Source organism: Papio anubis, unplaced genomic scaffold (genome assembly GCF_008728515.1).
Source record: "Papio anubis isolate 15944 unplaced genomic scaffold, Panubis1.0 scaffold32, whole genome shotgun sequence".
In the NCBI taxonomy this organism is placed as follows: Eukaryota; Metazoa; Chordata; class Mammalia; order Primates; family Cercopithecidae; genus Papio; species Papio anubis.
Genome location: NW_022163323.1, coordinates 18,642 through 33,002, shown reverse-complemented (window position 1 = coordinate 33,002; position 14,361 = coordinate 18,642). Strand labels below are relative to the sequence as shown.

General features: G+C 45.0%; 1 long non-coding RNA gene across 1 annotated transcript; it reads right to left on the bottom strand.

Annotated features, from left to right (window-relative positions):
* Positions 1 to 1,256: 1,256 nt before the first annotated feature.
* Positions 1,257 to 14,158, bottom strand: LOC116273028. Its single transcript, XR_004181534.1, has 2 exons — positions 13,974 to 14,158; positions 1,257 to 7,262 (listed from the first exon to the last, which is right to left on the bottom strand). It is a non-coding gene; the product is annotated as an uncharacterized LOC116273028 (long non-coding RNA).
* Positions 14,159 to 14,361: the final 203 nt, after the last annotated feature.

Sequence of the window (14,361 nt, the reverse complement as noted above, 5' to 3'; positions counted from 1 at the left end):
TCCCAATACTTCCAGCAAAAGCTCTGGAATTATATCACATGGCGAGATGGACCCTACTGCCTGGCCAGTCCCGGGCCACTCATTGATTGTGGATCTTAGATACGGGGTGTGCCCCACCGGAATCACACAGATTGAGGGTGGGTGGGAGAGATCTGTTCCCAAAGGAAAAGCAGGGCGCTGTTACCAAGGAATGGGAAACAAACACTGAGCAGGCAAAACTGCAGCAGTCCTCAACAACACCCTTGAAATTCCCTGAAGATAACAAATCTCACATGTGTCCTTCTGTGAAATTTAAGTATTACCTTTTTTCTGACAGGCAGATTCACATTTTAAGGAGGCTAGTGGCACATCCAAATTGCTATTATAACCAAATCTCTTTAGAAAGAAGCTATGGCAGTGGTGTAACCGAGGGGTGTTCTGTGCCACAGCAATTGCCCATGTCAGCGTGGTGCGGTGGGCTGAGTAACGGCTCCACTAGAGACGCGCACCCTCTAAGCCCCCAGACCTGTCAAAGTCAAAGTCACCTCACACAGCAATAGAGATCTTGCAGAGGTGATCAACTGAGAGATTTTGAGATGGGAAATTTCTCTGGATTATCCAGGCATGCCCAGTGGAATCACAAAGGTCATTATAAGAGAGACAGAGGAGGAGGCCAGGTGCGGTGGCTCATGCCTGTAATCCTAGCACTTTGGGAGGCTGAGGTGGGCGGATCACAAGGTCAGGAGTTCAAGACCAGCCTGATGAACATGGTGAAATGCTGTCTCTACTAAAAATACAAAAATTAGCCTGGTGTGGTGGCGCACACCTGTAATCCCAGTTACTCGGGAGGCTGAAGCAGGAGAATCGCTTGAACCTGAGAGGCGAAGGTTGCAGTGAGCTGAGATCATACCACTGCACTCCAGCCTGGGTGACAGAGACCCCGTTTCAAAAAAAAAAAAAAAAGAGAGAGAGAAACAGAGGAGGAGACAGCAAGAAAAAGAGGTAGATATGTGTGACAGAAGAAGACAGATGAAAGAACATGGTTTGAAGATGCTACACTGCTGGCTTTGAAGACAGAGGAAGGAAAGAAGGCATGAGCCAAGAGAAACCTATCTCTGTAAATTGGAAAAGGTAAGGAAACAGCTTCTCCCCTATAGCCTCCAGAAGGAACCAGCGTTGCCAACACCTTGACTAGCCCAGTGAGACTGATTTCAAACTTCTGGTCTTCACAACTACAAGAAAAATAAACTTGTGTTAAGCCAACAAGTTTTTAATAACTTGTTACAGTAACCATAGGGAACCAACTTGGCAACACAGCAAGTGGTCAGGGTTCAGTGCCCTGGAAACTCTAATTAGCAGGAAAAAGTTTCCACAACCTAGCACAAAAGATTTAAATGTTATCTGGTTGAAAGCCCTTCCTGGGTATTTTAGAATTTGTTTCAGCTTTAACATAACCCCAGGTGCACTTATGAATAAGGACTTTCACTCACTATTCCTCACATTCTATGCCTGGTGACTTGGCTGGAATTACTTGTGGGAAAACTAATGCCCAAGGCCTCTGGCTGGCCATGTGGCATGCAATAAAGAAACCAAGGCTTCTGCAAGTCTTGACATTCAGATTCCAAGAATGGTCATAAATAGACCAATGACGTAAACACGGATAGACCGTGTAATACATCTACATGTCAACCTCATCACCCTTAAGTATGATGCACAGGAAGCACCTGCTTTTCAAACTCTTCTAGAACTTTCAGAGGATCCAGTGAGGCACAGACACAATCAATGACAGCAGTGAAAACTCCACTTGGAGAGAAGGGCTAGGGGAGGCCGTGAAACAAAGTCATCAGAAAGGATGGCCTCTGAGACACCGACACCTGCCCTCTGTCCTCTTTCATCGGAAATGAAATTTTTAATCCCAAGAATTTAAGAAGATATGATGGGAATGAATTTCTATTTAACCACAACCCTCCAGAATCTCTAGTGCAATACTCCAGTTCAGCTTTAAATAAAATGCCTGTCCAGAACCATTTGAGTTAGGAGGCAAATAAACTGCTCAGACAAGCTAGTAATCAGGGAAAAATATACTTTCTCTTCTCTCAGCTAGAAATAGCAAGCAAATATGGGGACCTGCATAAGAAAATTACCAGCTCCTCTCTCACTGCAATCTAGAGGGAAAAAGAATAAAATTCTTGCCTTGGCATGGGGTCACTCCAGGAGCTAAGTGTTAAGGCTGAGCTTGCCAAAATAGATTGGATAATAGAAGGAAAAACAAACATCCATGTGTGTCTGTGTGCATGTGTGTACAGGTGTGTGTGTGTAAGGAGGCATCAGACAGGGCAATGTTCCGTGGATGCCACATCTCTACCAAGCTCTTGTCACTGCAACACTGTCACTGGATCACCCCAGTGATCCAGGCCCCTCCACTTGGGAAATGGTTTGGTTTTCCTTTTTTCTTTTTCTTTTTCTTTTTTAAAACAAAGTCCATGGCTTCCCCGGACAAAAGCACACAGACTTTTCAGAAGAAGCACCATTCTGCACCCACACAAACATTATAAGGCTCTCAGCCCTCTCAAGGCCAGATATATTCCCAGTGTATAAACACCCCCCTTGAATACTTTTTCTCCTCATTACCCCAGGACAGTGGAGAGAGCACTGCCAAGATGCTTAGGCCACAGCTGGTTTATGGGGACTGGCCTTGCTGATCTGGAGTTACAACTCATTGGTAACTTCAAATTACAGAGCTCTATTCAGCTGCTTGTTGAAGAAATTATCCTTCAATGTCAAAGATTTATGGCAGGCATGAGAAAGCTCCTTCTATTAACAAATGCTTTTCAGAGCCAAAGCGCTTGTAAAAAGCAACCTGCATTAGTCTCTGCAAAGCATGACACAGCAGAGTTCCTCCTAGAACAGCATTTGGACCAAATCTCCAGCCATATCCTTCTCAGATCTGTGGACCAGCTAAGTCTTTTAAATAAAGTTTGTGAGGCCTAAATATGCATATTCCTCAAGTAGCTTGAAGCATAACTTCAAAAGTAAAAATTTGGAGTTTTTTTTTTTTTTTAAACAAAACAAAACAAAACAAAAACATAGATCCCTTATTCTCTGCTGAATAAACTCAACGCTACTTCTTCAACCTCAGCAGCAGAGGTAACACTTCCTGACCAAAACTGTTTTGGGGATGACACATTACCAGAGCCCTAGGTTTGCCACTGAGCATTTCTATCCTTTGCCTTCAGACTCTGTCTTCCACTCTCTAGACAGCAGGGCAGGTGCACAACAGAAAGGGAAGGGTCTGGTTTTACAGCCTTATCTCACCCATATCACCCACAGAGACCAGGACAGACATTTTCATGGAAATCAGTAAAATAAACTTTGTAGTTTAGAGCAAACAAATCTATGGCTAAATTCAAGTGAACTGGAGACAGGAAGATACCAATTTTAAGACAACTTTTCCAAGTGAATCATGAGAGACTTCTAGGGACATCAGTGATGCCAGAAGAGGGCTCCGTGGGAAACAGAGAGGTGTATCTTTTAAGACACATGTGTATCCACACCCCATTAGCTGTGAGGTGTTCACAAATCTCCTCAATAATCCCTATCTCCTAGATACCCATCTGCTCCTTCCTACTCCTCCAGGACTCTGAGGCAAGACCTGTTAGAGGGATGTGGTGTCAGCGGTTCCTCCCTCTTGCTGCGGCAGGTCCCAACCCATCAAGGCGCAGAGGGAAGGGCCACCTTTCCCTTAAACCTGGAAATCTAGACACTGAGCTTAAATGCTCTCCATCCCTAAAGCCAGCATTCTCACTCGCTTCACTGTATTTCCTCAGTGTGTAAAGATGGGCTCTGGAGCGACAGGAACTGATCATGTGTCCCAGGGAAGATGCCAAGACTACAAGGCTGTCAAAGGTGCACATTTGTCAGCAATTTCATATACAGTTTGACAATCCCTTAACTAAACTTTCTGAGGTCAGATGAGTTTCCGAATTCAGATTTTTTTAATTTTACGAAGCTCAGATATGAACAGCCCCAGCAGAGACTGAGGGAGCATCGTATAGACTCATTATTTTATTTCACCAAAACAAGAATATTCATATTAATCTTCTATCAAGTCACATTAGTTATTAAATGAAATCCAGAGTTCTCCAGGATGGGAGCTTGGACACCGTCTGGTTCATTTACCTCCAAGAGATATCTAAAGCAAATCCTTCAGGGACAAAAACCCACAGCAAGGAACAGAAGAAGGGGCAACTGCCAAAACCCCAGCAGACATTCCCTGACTCAGGAGGCCCATGGCACAGGCCAGCAGAGATGCAAACAAGCTTATTTGGATAATCACTGACATAGAAAAAGCCTTCTCAGCTGAGTTTCTCTGGCCTCAGAACCCAGAAGAGAGATGATTCCACAGAGCCTTCCACATTTATAGAATCAGAGTTCCCAGGGCTGTGGCACCCGAGTCCAAGGAGGACATAAATAGTGCGTTCAGTCATAGACCATAGCAGGTCCCATGTGGCAGCAGCAGACCGGGTTTTCAGAGCCCAATCCCATGTGAGTGAGGTTAACTCCATAGGATGTCAGGTAAGTCACACTTTGATCTTCCTGCCTTTCTCTCTGCTCCCTTCAATGCCAGCATTCCCTGGGGTTTCCCCCACCCTGTTCTCTTCTCACTCTACACAGCTCCATGGTTAATTGCATCTAGTCCCCTGGCCTCACATACAACCTTTACGCCCTTGACCCCCACACATCTCAATCACTGGTTCCACCATCTTCTCCAACTCTAACTCATATTTCCACCTGCCTCTTGGGCATTTCTGGCCAGGCCCATGTGCCGCTCCTGCTGTGCCATAGATAGCTGGTGCACACTGATATCTGCATGCTTCCCTACATGCCCCTGCCTTGTACTTGGGTTGGTCATGTGACTGGCTCTGACCAATGACATGTAAGCAGAAATGTCACGTGTTTGAGCACCTGGTGTGCCAGTCCCGTGTTCTCTTCCCCTCCATGATGCCAGGACAAGATTTTGGAGAATCAAAACAAACATTGTAGGTCCTGGAGTCATTGCTTAGAAAAAGCCACCGAATTTGTATTGAACTGTCAGAGAAACAAACTTCTATGGTGAGAAATTACTGAGATTTTGGAATTTCAGACAAAGCAGCCAGTGTTAATTTCCCTGATATACCTGCCTTTTCTACCTAGCAAATTCCTGAATTATTACTTCAATTCAAATGCCACCTCTTCTGAAGAGTGTATCTTCTGTGGAAAGTCAGTTACTCTATCCTGTGACCTCCAATAATTCACTCATACATCCGGCAGAGCAATTCCCTGAATCTACTGCACATTTTTGTGTATTTGGCACTCACATTTGTGAGCTTCCTTTTTCATCTCTGTGTTCTCAGTGCCTCGCAAGTAGCAAACACTGAATGCATTTGATTCAGGGAAGTGAAAATCAGAGCTTCCTCATTATGTGACAAGCAAACCAAATCAGCACTTTCCCCCCAAGTCACAATGTTCTTATCATTGTGCTAGGTTCTGTGAGAGGGCCCAAGAAAAGTAAAAAATGCTGTAACCCACCTGTATCTTCAGATCCTTTGCACCCTACGATCTCTCATCTCTATTAAAGGAAAGCTTTCACTTAGAAAGCACATGGTCTTTCCAGGAACTACCAGCTAAAACATCTCACAGAAAGCAAGATCAAAGAGGGGTCTTTTAGTGACAAGATTAAAGTAGAACAGGACTCTCTCCTGGCCCTTTGAGCCTGGCTCACCCAAGGCTGCCACAGTTTAGGCCCATGGTTTGCCATTCTGAAATACTGCAGCTGTGTTGCTGTTATTTCTGGTGTGAAAAGAGCTGCAGCAAAAGCACTGCTGCCTTCTCAGGGACCCAGATGTGGAGATGATGGGCCAGCTGTGCAGAGTTACGTCATCACCACTTGGCAAAGCTTCCCAAAGCAAAAGCTCAAGACCGTGTTACTGGGCAGGGAACAGAGCAGGGATCTTCTCTTTTAAGATGTAGCGAGTTGGCTACAGTAGTATGTACTGTGAGTGGTTCCAAATCTCCCGATTCTCCTAGATATAACTCAGTCCCAGCCCAAGGGAAACGGTGACCATAAATAAACAATGATCAATTATTAATAGAATATTTTGACAACTCCCACATAGTAGCAGTTTACCTGCTGCAGGTATGGCTTTGCTTTGGATATTCAGATTACCTATTTAATGTACATTAAACATAAGGTTGGCCCCTGGTATTCACACAAAAATACCCACAACCAAGAGCTGTGGCAAATACCAATGCCATGCCACAGCTTCAGGAGAGTACAAGGAAGCTTCTAGGGCAGATTCCTAGTAAGACATTCAGAGCAATAAACAAAACAAGGTGAGATTTTGCAGTACATTGCAGGCTAGGACCCACGGACATTAGGTGTCTCTGTTGTCTGTTGATTATAACAGAATATCTAAAACTGGATAATTTATAAAGAAATGGAATTTATTTCTTACAGTTATGGAAGCTGAGAAGTCCAAGGTCAAGGGGCTGCATCTGGGGAAGACCTTCATGCTGGTGGGAACTCTCTGCAGAGTCCCCAGATAGCACAGGGCATCACATGGTGAGGAGGCTGAGCGTCCTAGCTCAGGTCTTTCTTCCTCTTCTTGTAAAGTCACCAGTCCCACTTCCATAATAATCCATTAATCCGTGAATGGGTTAATCCATTCATGAGGGCAGACCCCTCATGATCCAATCACCTCTTAAAGGCCTCATCTCTCAATACTGCCAATTGGGGATTAAATTTCAACATGAGTTTTGAAGGGGATATTCAACCACAGCAGTAGGAAAGATTAAGAAATATCAAATCATTGGAAACATAGTGTAATGGAAGGGAATATACACTTTGGGAGAGTTGGAATAATACCTTTTGGTGTTAAACAAGTATCACATACAGGAGATATGGGGTACATCAAAAAGAGGGGACACTTAAAGTCATAGCTAAACATAGGCAATTATTCCTGGCTGGTACTTTAGAGGTCACATACCATGAACATAACAATGAATGAATTCCCCAAATCCCATCCATCCCATATGTGATCCTATCCGCATACATGGAAAACAAGAAACTGACTGAAAACAGCACTGTCAAGCAACTTACCTTGTATGAAGATCCTATTCCAGTAGGTTTTCCCAACCTCATTGCCCCCCAGAAACACCAGGTTGGACAGGATCAGCATCGAGGTGGAACAAGACGCAAGGGCAGCGTGGAATCGATGGCGAGCTTGTGGGGAGAAGTATCGGGTCTGTGAGAAAAATGGCAAGAAGGCATCTCATGACAAGGGTTGAAAAAATGGGGCTAAGACATCATCCAGCTTTCTCTGTCACCAGCCCACGGTGCCTCCCCACAGAGCCCGAACCAGGTCATTATTTAAACAGCTCTCAAAACTTCAATTCCAGTCTGGGTGTGGCAGCTCATGCTTATAATCTCACACTTTGGGAGGATCACTTGGGCCCAGGAGTTCAAGACCAGCCTAGGCAACATAGTGATATACCATCTCTACAAAAACAATTTAAAACTTAGCTGGGCCCGGTGGCATGTGCCTGTAGTCCCAGCTACTTGGGAGGCTAAGGTGGGAGGACTGCTTGAGCCCAGGAGTTTGAGGCTGCAGTGAGCCATGATCACACCACAGGACCCCAGTCTGGGTGACAGAACAAGATCCTGTCTCAAAACAAAACAAAACCGTACTCCTGCAACATGTTCATTCTACCCTGAGGAAAGAAGTGACATACCCCAAGTTGTTTCTTTGAGGGAGAACAAAATGTGAGGGCTTCCCTCTGACATGTGGAATACAAGCACTGAAACCAGTTAGGATTTAGCGCCCTCCCTCCTCCACTTGTTTTCTGCATGTAAACCTACAGGTGGAAGAACTTCAAACTGCTGTCTGTGATAACTAGTATATATAGCTCCACGGAATTAGGTCAAGATCAGCATGATCCTCTGGGCCAGTTACAATGACCCTGGGAAGCCAGCCAACCGCCCCCTAAACCTGACATGCTATTAAGAGTAATCTCATAACAAGGGTGTAGGACAATCAGTGTGAGCCGAGCCTACTGCTGGAATCAGAGCTCAGGCCCACACTTCACCCGCGGCACACATCGGCACTGAGGATGAAGTGTATCGGCGTGCCTGAAGTACTCAAGGCTGGAGGGATGTTTTACGGCATCACAATAAAGAATTCCACTTGTCCTCCCTAGTTCTTCATTGTACTTCTCCTTTTAAGATTTTCCTAGGGATTTCACAAAGCAAACAAAGCCTTTATTCTTCAGCACTGACTGTTCTGGGAGCCCCTCCCGAGTGAGGTCGCGGTGCTGGAGTGTGCGAGCCTTATTAGCACTTGCACGGGGACTGCCCTGAGGGACTGTGTGTTCAGAATGAGAACCAGGTACAGCACAGCAGGGGCTCAGGGTATCTGATAAGCACCTCCACCTAATCCACAGACACAGAGAAAGAGGGAGCAAAGGGTCTGGAGATATTTCCCAAATATCCTCCAGAAACCCACACATCTCTAGGGTCACATGCACCCTAATTTCAGCTGTGTTCCAATTACAAACAGAACTCGGAATAACTCAATGACAGCAGCCGATGCAATTCATGACAGGCAAAAAGGACTAAATTGGAGGGCGAGTCTTCAGCAAGAGGCTTACTTATTATGGCGGCCCTGCTGTGAATCTCCTGTGACTGCTTTGGAAGTCATGGTCAGTGTCCTCTCCATCTAGAGAAATGAATTTCTGACTCCTCCTGTTCTCTCCTGCCAGCCCCAGGGTCTGTTCTTAACTCTCAGATCCGGCTGCTACCCTCTATCTCCCCATCTTCCCACCCACGGCTCTCTGCTCCAACATCACTTTGGAACGTGCTTTTACTGCTGGCAAACACAAGTGTGGCCCGCTCACAGAGACGCTGTGCGGTGGACAGTGAGATGTCTGCCCGACCATGGTTGTTCTGGAATGCTCTCCAGTGATGCAGAGTGTCCCTACTTAGAGGCCACCAGGCAAGATTACCTCTAGTCTTGCCCCTGCTCTAGGAGGCCACAGGCACATACAGGAGGACACTGTCAGACAAGACCTGGTATAAGATAACTACATGGTGTGAAAACTGTTAATGAGAGAGAAATGGGGAAGGAGCAGGCTTATTATTCAGCACTCTTCACCTCTGAGAATAATGGGACATTAATCTACCACTTTCTGCATTCTAAAGCAGAGGAAGATATTTTCTGGGTATTACTGACTCAATTAGCAGTAACTAGGAAGGCAGGGTGAGAGGAAGTTGGGAGACGGGGGAAGATCCAAAATAGATTAAGAAAATATGAATTGTCTTAATTGACATAAATGCATCCAAGTAATTCTCTCCAGATACTGCGGTTACTAACAAGACATTTGATTCCTAAGGGATCTGCTGAGTCTGACACTCCACCACTTCTGTTCTAACCACATCAGTCTCCCCCAGCCTCACATCCTGAGAAGGGAACACAAAGGCACTGTGTCATCTTTCCTTTGTTAATGTCAACTACCGAGAGTGCACATATCTTGTTAAGCTAAGTGGCTCTTCTTTTGTGGGAAGTGACTACAATTATTAAATAATCAACAGAGAGGTACTGAGAGAGGAAGACTCTCTTCACATGGGGCTGCTAAGCAGGACTGTGGAGCTGACACTTGGGGCAAGGTAAGGACTGGCCACAGCAGGAGGAGGAGCTGAGGGCCAAGGGAGGTGAGAACAGACAGTGTGTCTTGGAGGCATAAGGCTCCTCAGTCTAGCCCTGAGGCCCCAGCTCCTACAGTTCTTCCTTTCATTCTGTGATGACCCCATATCTTTCCAAGCTGCATGGTTCCATGAGTTCCTGTATCTACTTAGGATAAAAAAAAAGTCAAAATCATACCAACTGTGAAGGAGCTGCTGATCTCAGAGATAGGAAGGGAGGGGGGCAGCTAAAATCTGGAACGAATGACTACAATCCAATTTTTATAAATGTTTTTTAAAAATTTGGAAATTTAAAAAAAAATTTAAATAAGCAAGAATGTTAAAAAGCACAGCCTGTTAGAATCAAACTAAAAGGATTTAAAGGAGAAATCAAGATGTCCATAGGCAATTTTTGATTATCCCCCAGGGTGAGTGGGTGGGAGACAAAATAGATGATCAAGGAATCCAAAAACCTAATTTTAACCAACAGCCTCATCCTCTGACAAAACTAGCCATGCCAATAAGCAGCAAAATGAACAGAGCGTTGCTCCTTTTCATGGTGAAACGGTAGGGAAAAAGAATGATGGGCCACGGGAAGGAAAAGGGGGTGAGATCTGTCCGATTCATCCACAAGAAGGTAATAACTAACAACAAAGGGGACAGGAGTCTCAGCTGCAATTCATCTCTCCTCTTTGCATTCTCTGGACACTTTGGAAGGTGATGGTTTTGACATCAGGGATCTCTGTCTCCACCTTGGGAACCCCCTGGCTCAGGCACTGGTTTATAGGAGCTCTAGGGGTAAGTTCCCAGGAGGAAACAGGTCATGTGGACAAAACTAGAAGGTATATTCCCTTGGACCAGGCAGCTACATCAATAAATTTAACTTTCGGAATCTCTAAGGCCACAGGGCCAAAGCCTCCACTTTAAAGACTTTTTCTCTTACACTCTCTTTTCCGTAGTCCTATAGCAATTACCCCGGTGGTCCTTCATCACCAGGATGCAGGCGTCTCACAAGTGGGAGGCATGCCTCAGGTGTTAAGTCACTATCCTCATGGCTTAGGTACTTGAAAACTCCCTTGACAAGAGAACTCATGTTGAAGAATTGTAAATGAATGGGGGAATATCAGAAGACAGTGAAAAGCCATCAGGTATGACAAAGAGAATTGCCAAGTTGATCAGCTAAGGCAATAATGGACAAATAGAATATGATTTTCATTAATATGAATTTATCAGGACAAAAGAGAGCTCTGGTCTGGTCCTGGTCTCTTCTCAGAGCATAGATTGGTCTGTAGCAATCTGATTTTCTGGCAGCAAAAAACTGGGAGTGGCACTATCCCCTAGGAGATGTTTGAAAAGTTGCTGGGCATTTTTGGTTGTCTCAATGACTACAAGGCAATATGACACTTGGTGGGCAGGGGCCAGGGATGATAAGCACACTGCAATGTGCAGGACGGACCTGTCCTGCCCAAAAGGTCAGCAGAGCCCTGTTGAGAAAGGGCGAATTGCTCTCCTGCACATTCATCACAGAGCAGAGTTCTCGCTTGGTCTATGTGGGCACTAGGAGTAATGCCAAAAATGTGCCCCCTTTCCTTTGGGATAAAGAGAAATGCATCCCAGTGCAGGGAATGTTCCCCCACAGCATTCAACCACCAGGCCCCTCCTATCCTGCCCACCACCTGGCATCATCTGGAGAGTGAGGAGGAGCCTCCTGTGCCCCCAGCCACAGACAGGCAAGGTGTAGCCACCATTTCCAAGCTTCCTCCCCTGACATTCCTGAAATCCAGAAGAAAAAGGAAGAATGGGAGGTGGGGCACTTTAGAATCACTTTGTTCTCAGGCAGGGGTGACCAGTTCTCTACATGGTCTCTACGGTACATGACAGAGGGGTGGGTCGGGCAGTTTCTCTTCCTGTGAATGTGAATATACCCACTCTTCAGGTGCAAGGGCAGGTGCTAGACTTTTGGCCTGGTTACAGCAAGCCCCTCAGAACACTCAGAGCACAGGCCTAGGGCTAACCTCCAATTCCTCTGAGTAGTTTGCTTGTGATCCAAGAGACTGACATGGGATGGGGGAATGCCATGACAATACTCAGCTATGGCAACACTTGGCTTTAAACTTCCCTCTAAGACACTGACTTCCAATGGGAAGGACTGCAACTTAAACCAACTAAACCTTAGGGCTAAACTAAACTTATGTCAAACTCCTTTGTATTTCCAGGTGTGAGGTGTCTGTGGCTTCCTGTGTATATTCAAATCTCCATGGCAACTCATCCATCTTTTCCAGGCAGCATCCTTTCCCTGGAAATCACAGGATTGGTGGGGGCAAACAAGCCAGGGATGGGGGGCTGCAGGAATGTGGGTCAAAAGCAAAGCTAGAAACATACATGGAGATGGGAGACAGATGGCACAGTTGGGCTGGAGGTTGTGGGCTTGCCAGCCCCTCACTCATCCACGGACGGGCTGCATGTGGGGCTGAGACGGGAGGTGGGGACAGGCTGAGCAACTGGAGGAGCAGATGGCCGGAGGAATGGCTGCTGGAGACTGTGACAAAGGCTTGGCAAGTGGGACCTGATGCTGCTTATTTTTAAGTGGTGGAGAAGCTAAAAACAGAAACTGGGTGGGTTTGAGCAGCTGGATACAGTTCTTCCATATAATCACTGAAGTTTTCCATTTTCTAATAAAACTGCTAACCAGAGGGTAAGAGAGGATGAAAAAGGCAATGACAAGGGAGGGGTTGGTGGAGACCAGAGAGAGCAAATGAGCGGTAAACACCCCACAGACTGTTAAGACGAGGCCAGAGACAACAAGAGACACAATTATAACTCTCAAGAAAGAGAAGAATGACCAGAGTGACACAATCAAGGTCAGGAGGACTCAGATTCCAGTCACTCCAGGGCCCATGTCCCATCTCTGTGCCAACCTGTAGGACGTTTCTCCTTCTCAAAACATTCAGTCATTTTCAGCTAGAAGTCTGTGTTTCACCAGTTTCCCCTCTCTCATGTGCCTACCAGCTTAGTAGGTTCCTCAAGGATAGGGCAGGACTGTTTCTCAACTATGCACCATCCAAGAGCCACATATATCCTATGTGTACTCAATAATTAGCTATCACCAGTCTCGCTCTTTGCCCTAAATAAGTTACAGAATCTCCTGAGTTCCTAAATGTTCTATCCCAGCCTATATCCAAGCTGAATGAATACATGAAGACCCTCTGAAAGCAATATCTCCTCCTTCCTTCAAGTGTACAGAGCTTCAAACAACAGCAGGTCAATGCAGTTACATTCTCCGAACTCTGTGTGCATGCTCCTGAGAGAGAATCAAACACCTGCAGCAATGAAGGCAAAGCCAGTTTTGTTTAACTGGACAAGTTACCTTCCTCACACTTTAGATGTCCAGCTTAGTTTAAAAACTGCAGAGGCCAAAGTTTAGCATTTAAATCCATGCAGTACGTGAAAAAATTTCAGAGTACTCTCAAATAACTAAGGAAACAACTGGCTCTGTCTAGTCAGAGAACTTAAGCCATGTTTGGGGTGCCTGGGGTCCTGCTAAAAGTTCTGGATTGAGCAATAGTACTGCCTCACCCTGAGTTCTTACTTTTCTACTGCCGTGGCTCCACCTCCAGTCTGCACATCTCTGCTTCGAGTTTTCCAGAAGCCACAACTTTAACTGATATGTCATACTCTAGCCTTTCTCCCTCTAGTTCGTTAAGCACATTATGTGTCTCTACTCTGCAAAATGCTTTGATATTTCTTCACTGCTTAGAGACTGAAATCCAAAGTGGGAAGGCACTTTAAACTGGATCCCATTTTACTTCCCAATCTTAACTCTCCCCACTTTTTATCAATGACATGGCTGTCTTCAGTGTTCCCCAAACATAACATGTGCTTCCATATTTATGCAACTTAGCAAAAGCTGTTCTCTCTACTTTGAATGCATCTTCCTTATTCTTCAAGTCCCAGCTTAATGTCAGCTCAGGAGAGCAACAGCTTTGGACCAGCCCAACTTGGGTTTAGGTTCTATATTTCTACTTTTTATCTGTGTTGCCCAGGATGTGCTGAGGCTCTTCATTTACCTAATTCACGTTGGTATTAGCACAATCAGTTACCCATTTTCTGTTTCTATAACCCATGGGCTAGACAACATCTATCTACGTTTTAGATAAATACAGTTTGTGATGCAAAAAATTCACTGTGTGAGCAGCTTTACTTATACTATAAAATAGGTAAAAACAATTCATATTTTACAAATGAAGAACTAGAAGAGCAGAGAGATTAAGTAACTTACCCGGATTATAGACTGATAAGTGCAGTGCAAGAATTCACATGTTTCTCTAATTGAACATCTTCATGCTCCTACTACATCACACAACTTCATATCTGTGAGGCAGTGTGGATTCCCTTCTCTCAACTGCAGCCTTCAAGATCTTTGCCTTTTGAGTGCCATACACAAAGTGGATTTTTAAAAAGTATTTGTTCAACAAATACGTCATGCATGTATCCCACTAACAATGGTTGGCAGATACCAACTGTTGATTTCAAATGCCATATGTCTTCAAGAACATATGGCTTACAATGACACTGGAATTTTTAAAAGTAACTGGGATCTACAAGTGCAGTAGGAGATTTAGCAAATCTCCCTAGAAAGTGATATCTAACAGAGCAAAATAGAAATA